The 5,627-nt window shown below is 40.4% G+C and overlaps 1 pseudogene; it reads right to left on the bottom strand.

Moving 5' to 3' along the window:
• LOC118339365 overlaps positions 1 to 2,879 on the bottom strand; it is a 5,758-nt pseudogene extending 2,879 nt beyond the window's left edge.
• Between the last annotated feature and the right edge of the window lie 2,748 nt (positions 2,880 to 5,627).

The raw sequence follows: 5,627 nt of genomic DNA, 5'->3' as shown, positions 1-5,627 counted from the left end.
AATTAAAATGAAAGCAGCTAATAATAGATGAACAGGAAGTCTGCAAACTATGGGTTGTAGAGGTGGAATCAAGAAATATGAGGCAGAAAAAAGCTACAGATGGAATAATGCAGGTCTTGAAAAGTTTTCTGAAGGGCACATTTTTTAAGGGGTTATCCCCAAATAGTGGAAACATACATGTACAAAACATAAGGCAAAATGTAACAGGAAGGCCATGCCTCAAGAAGATGGGGACAAAACCTCCCCCAACTTTCCAACAGTCTGATATCTCCTCCCATTATCACCATCTCAATCCCTTTTGTTTTCTCTTCCCACCCATAACTGTACCAAGCATGCATAGTGCATGGTGTAAAACAGTTTCAGGGATGCATCCTCCCCCTCTAAATCTCTCTCTCTTCTCTTCACACCTCTCTCTCTCTTTTCATCCCATGCATATCCACAAACAAACATATCCTAACGCTGCAAAAATGGCTGACCAACAAACTTCATCGGACCTTAGGCCAGACACATCCTATTTTCTCTGTTTCTTTCTATCCTCCCCACTGCCAGATTACCCTGATCACTTTTCTTTTCAGGGATTACTGTAATTCTTCAGAAAGCATATTAAGACTACAGTTTATTTCCCTTTAAGTTACAACAATGTTTCCTGCTTTAATGACTAACTGCAGTATATCAAATGCAAGTATGAAATGACAAATGCAAGTCTAACTTAAGTGTCTGTCATCTAGACATAGATATGTCCAAGAGTTATAGAAATGATTATGGAGCCCCGTATCATTGTAGCCTATCACATGTGATAATTCCCTTCTGATTCTCAACATGCCTAAAAAAGAATTATAATAAACAGTAGCTCAAAACTACTGTCAACCTTGATAAGGGATAAAATCACCTTTGTATGAATAACCTTCAAACTCCACAAGAAGAGGGCCTTATATAACATTTAAGAGGGCCGGCTGATTATTCCAATCTATTGCTTAGAAAACAGATGACAAAGGGGAAGGCTAAGGAAAGAGATAGTTAAAATTTCAAGATCTACGTCATCAGTTGAGAAGATACATCCAAACATTATTTGGTCTGCTTCGTCTTTCGAACTGACGTTGAAGGAGATTCAGACACAAGAGAAGTGGGAGGAGAATGGGAGAGTCAGGGATATTCACAAAAAATATATAGGCAAGGATGTGGACAGGGGCAGGCTGAAAAGGCACAGCAAGCAGTTGCATAGTAATTGGCGAGACAAGGGAAACAGCAGTTTAAAAAAAAAAAAAAAGAAAGGAAAGTGCCTAATACTGTCTGTCATTTATCCGCCCTTAAACATGGTATCTGCTTTTTTCTATCATTTGAGAATTAGATCATGTATATGTATGCAAAAAAAGTTTAAACTCTTTTATCACTTTTCCCCATTTTTTCATAACACCAAAAATGTGATGCTTGTGTGTGTTGATGTGTGTGTGTCACAAAATGTGTGGTGTTGTGTGACTGTGCCATTTGCAGTGAGGAAAATAATTCAGGTTGTTTAATCAGACCATTAGAAAAGTTAAGTGGTTATTCTGCAATGCATGCAAATGTTCTTCCATGGAGGAATTCTCAAGACTAAATACACATGTGATTATCTTTTCCGCGCCTCAACGCCATAGAGCAAGGAACAGGCATTTAATGAAAGCAGCTAAATAGGATGAACCAAAGAATCCTGGCAACTAAATGGGGTTGTTAGAGTGGGAATCCAGCAAATTATGGGCACAGCATTTAAATGAAAGCAGCTATTAGACTGACCAGAGTCTGCACTATGGGTTGTTAGAGTGGAATCCAGCAAATATGGGCAGGAAAAAAGCTACAGATGAAATGCAGTTTTGAAAGTTTTCTGAAGAACATTTTTTAAGGGGTTTCCCCCAAAAAGTGGAACATACTGTACAAACTAAGGCAAAATGTAACAGGAAGGCCATGCCTCAAGAAGATGGGAAAACCTCCCCCCACTTCTCCATCCTGTATCTCCTCCCTTTCCCCATCTCCTCCCCTTTTGTGTCTCTCTCCTCCCCCATCCTGTCCAGCTGCATAGTGCTGTGTAACAGTCAGGGATGGCTCCCTCCCCCTCTCTCTCTCTCTCTCTCTCTCCCCCTCTCTCTCTCTTTCTCTCCACATCTATCCCAAACCAAAAACTCCTAACAGCTGCAAAATGGCTGCCAACTAACTCATACGGCCTAGGCCAGACCACTCCTCTTTTCTCTGTTCTTTCTATCCATCCCCCACTGCCACGATTACCCTGATCACTCTTTCTTTGTCAGGATTACTGTAATTCCTCAAGAAGCATGATTAAGACTACAGTTTTTCCCTTTAGTTTCACATGTTTCCTGCTTTATGACTAACTGCAGTACATCAAACAAGTATGAAAATGACAAAGCAGTCTAACTCATAAAGTGTCTGTCATCTGACCTAGATTGTCCAAGAGTATAGAAATGACTTATGGAGCCCCGTAGTCATTTTACCTACCCCCGTGTATTACCCTCCCTGAATTCTCAACATGCCCTAAAAAGTTTCATTACATACATTCAGCTCAAAACTACTGTCACCTTATAAGGATAAAACTCCTTTTGTATGAATAACCTTCAACTCCACAGCAGAGGCCTTATAAGCATTAAAGAGGGCCGGCTGATTAATCCATCTATTGCTTAGAAACAGAGACAAAGGGAGGCTTAAGGAAAGAGATAGTTGAAATTTCAAGACTACGTCATCAGTTGAGCAGTTACTCACCATTTTGTCTGCTCGTCCTTTCGACTGACGTTGAGGATTCAGACACAAGGCAGAAGTGCGGAGGAGAGGGAGAGTCAGGGTTTATATAGGCAAGGATGTGGAGGGGGCAGGCTGGAAAAGCACAGCAAGCAGCTGCATAGCTCATTGGCGGGAGGGAACAGCAGTTTAAAAAAAAAAAAGAAGGAAGTGCCTAATACTGTCTGTCACTTTATCCGCCCTTAACATGTATCTGCTTTTTCTTTCAGTTTGAGATTAGATCCTTATATGTATGCAAAAAAAGCTTCTCTTTTATCACTTTTCCCCTATTTTTTCATTTTGTGTATGCTTGTGTGTGTGTGTGTGTGTGTGTGTGACTGTGACCATTTGCAGTGAGGGACTATTCAGAGTTGTTTAATGACATAGAAAGCTTAAAGCTGGTTATTCTGGCAAATGCATGCAAAATGTTCTCCATGGAGGATTTCTCAACATACACATGCATTTAACAAGGATTGTGTGCTCTGAGAATCATTATGCTTATTTTATGCATGCTTTTGCACCCACACACTCATCAACATGCGCATGCACAGTCCACCCTGTGTTTGCATTAAATCATTAAATGAATAATGACACAATATCGATATGGAAAAAAATTTAAGTTGATGAAATTCTTTATTCTTAATTATTAAATGCAAATGACACATGCTTTAAGGATAGGAAAAGTAGCAGTAAGACAGTAAGTGACATGAAAATATGCAGGGTTTCAGTTTGATTGGTTACTTCAGAGAAAAACAAAAAAAAAGAAATGGCACAATGGCACATTGAAATTAACACACCACTGAAATGTAAAAGATTAAAAACTTCCAAGAAATGTCGAGGCCATTTTCTGTTTATCCTTGGTAGACCTTTTGAACTGCCCTCGTAGGATATCAGAGCTGTGATTCATACACAACTGGGATCTTATTGTTGCTGCAGGCCACTGTCTGAGTATGAGCTACACAAACAACACTAGTCAGTGAGTAAGTTAGTTATTTTCTCTCTCTCCCGCACTCAGAGTCACAGCTGAATGGTATATAGAAACTGACATAGGAGCCCTTTCATAACTTACATTCCACATGGGAGAGGATAGTGGGGGGAGGTGCACAAAGGAGAGGGTTTGGTTTCTCAATGTGATACAGCAGAATGAAAAGATCTTTAAAGGCCCAAAACAAGATATGTTTGACCACAAGTTACTGTGCTGTAAAATTAAATATAGTGTTTTTACACAGTATGACAACTAATATTTAAGATGCTCAGTTGAGATTTTGGATTAGGTTTCGTGAATGTGTGTCACTGTATGCAGAATGCACGTTCAGTTTACCGTTAGGTAGAATGTCTCCTCAAAGTAAAACTTATTTAAGATAATAATAGAGGTTATTGAAATGTGTTCCTACCCAAATGATAGTTCTGTTGGTTTATTAATATATTTGATATTTTTTTATTCACTACAAAAACTAAATGCCCATTTATCAATTGTCAGTAAGTATCAATTAACTTTGGTTTAAACGTGTGCCTTAGGAAAGTCAGTATTCCTCTCCTTCATCTTCTTCCCCTATGTTGTCAGTACCCACCTCTTCATAATCCTTCTCCAGGGCAGCCATATCCTCCCTAGCTTCTGCAAACTCTCCCTCTTCCATGCCCTCCACACCTATAGAACACGTCTATATACTGTGGTCTCTCAGCACCCCGAGGCAGCTGAGTTATCAGTAGGATATAGAGTATGAGATGCTGCGCAAACAACTCGGCACGCCCTCGTGGACTTAGCGTACAAGCTACAGACCAGGGTCAAGGCACAGAGGAAATCATTGATACCGTGTTCTGGACACTAATAGGAAGCTCATATATATTTACACCACTGGTCAAGACAATTCTTGAGAAGTAGGTCTAGAGAGTGCTATTGTTATTATAGTAGATTTCTATAGATTTGATAACACTTTTGATTCTGATTGAATCTATGAAATTCAAATTCAAATTGATATATCATTTCATTTGGTCAACACTCTTACCTATCCATTTTGAGGAGACAACTGATCGAAGGTATATGTCAAGCTGTCTCTGTCAGAGATCTCTCTAACATTCTTCCGACTCCTTGGTGGATTAGCCACTGGCTCAGGTTTCACCTACCCTGCGTAGATATGGCGATGAGATACTCTTCTTTGATATCTATGGTAAAAATAAGTCTTAAGCTTAGAGAAGTTTGCCATTACCCAGCCCCCCATGTGAATCTACAGCAGCGTGGTTAGAGCTTTAATTCATCTCCATTCTACATACATCCATACTTCTTCCAACAAGTCCCCACCCTGGAGAGCACTTCTCGTAACTATGTGCCTTTTTTCAATATGGCGTGACCATATGTAAGCCTAATCATTGCAAGGTTGATTTAGGTTTGTGGCGTTGTTTGATGTTGGCTGCCGCCCCCTATAACCACATGAATTCCCACTATACCACCTGCACCACAGCTGTAGGTTTAACCCCCTGCCCATCAAACTACTTTCCAACTATATGACATATCACTCGTCTCGTATTGGTCAACTCTTGATACCTAGCTGCATACTCGCGAGCCTCTGCACCAACAACGTTTCGTACCCAGCACCATTGATTCACGAGACAAAATTGTTTTCAGTGTACGAGAAGACCATCCCTTACACCAACATCTAGACATCAGGTTTCTCAGTAGGCAAGCAATTGTGTCGCTTCCCAAATGCTAACATTTCGCCTGTCATGGTCCTTCCGCTTACGCCATTTGATGTAGCCTGAATGTTGACCTGACTTCCGAATTCCAGTGTTTAACAAGAAGGAGACTTTTATTGGTGCCCTACCCTCGTATCCACTTCCCACGGCCACCTATGCTCCAGTCATCTCTGCCG

This window comes from Morone saxatilis, unplaced genomic scaffold (assembly GCF_004916995.1).
Source record: "Morone saxatilis isolate NCDOM2014 unplaced genomic scaffold, NCSU_SB_2.0 Contig5, whole genome shotgun sequence".
NCBI classification, from domain to species: Eukaryota; Metazoa; Chordata; class Actinopteri; family Moronidae; genus Morone; species Morone saxatilis.
The sequence above is the reverse complement of the archived record's forward strand: the minus strand, read 5'-3'. Positions and strand labels throughout refer to the sequence as shown.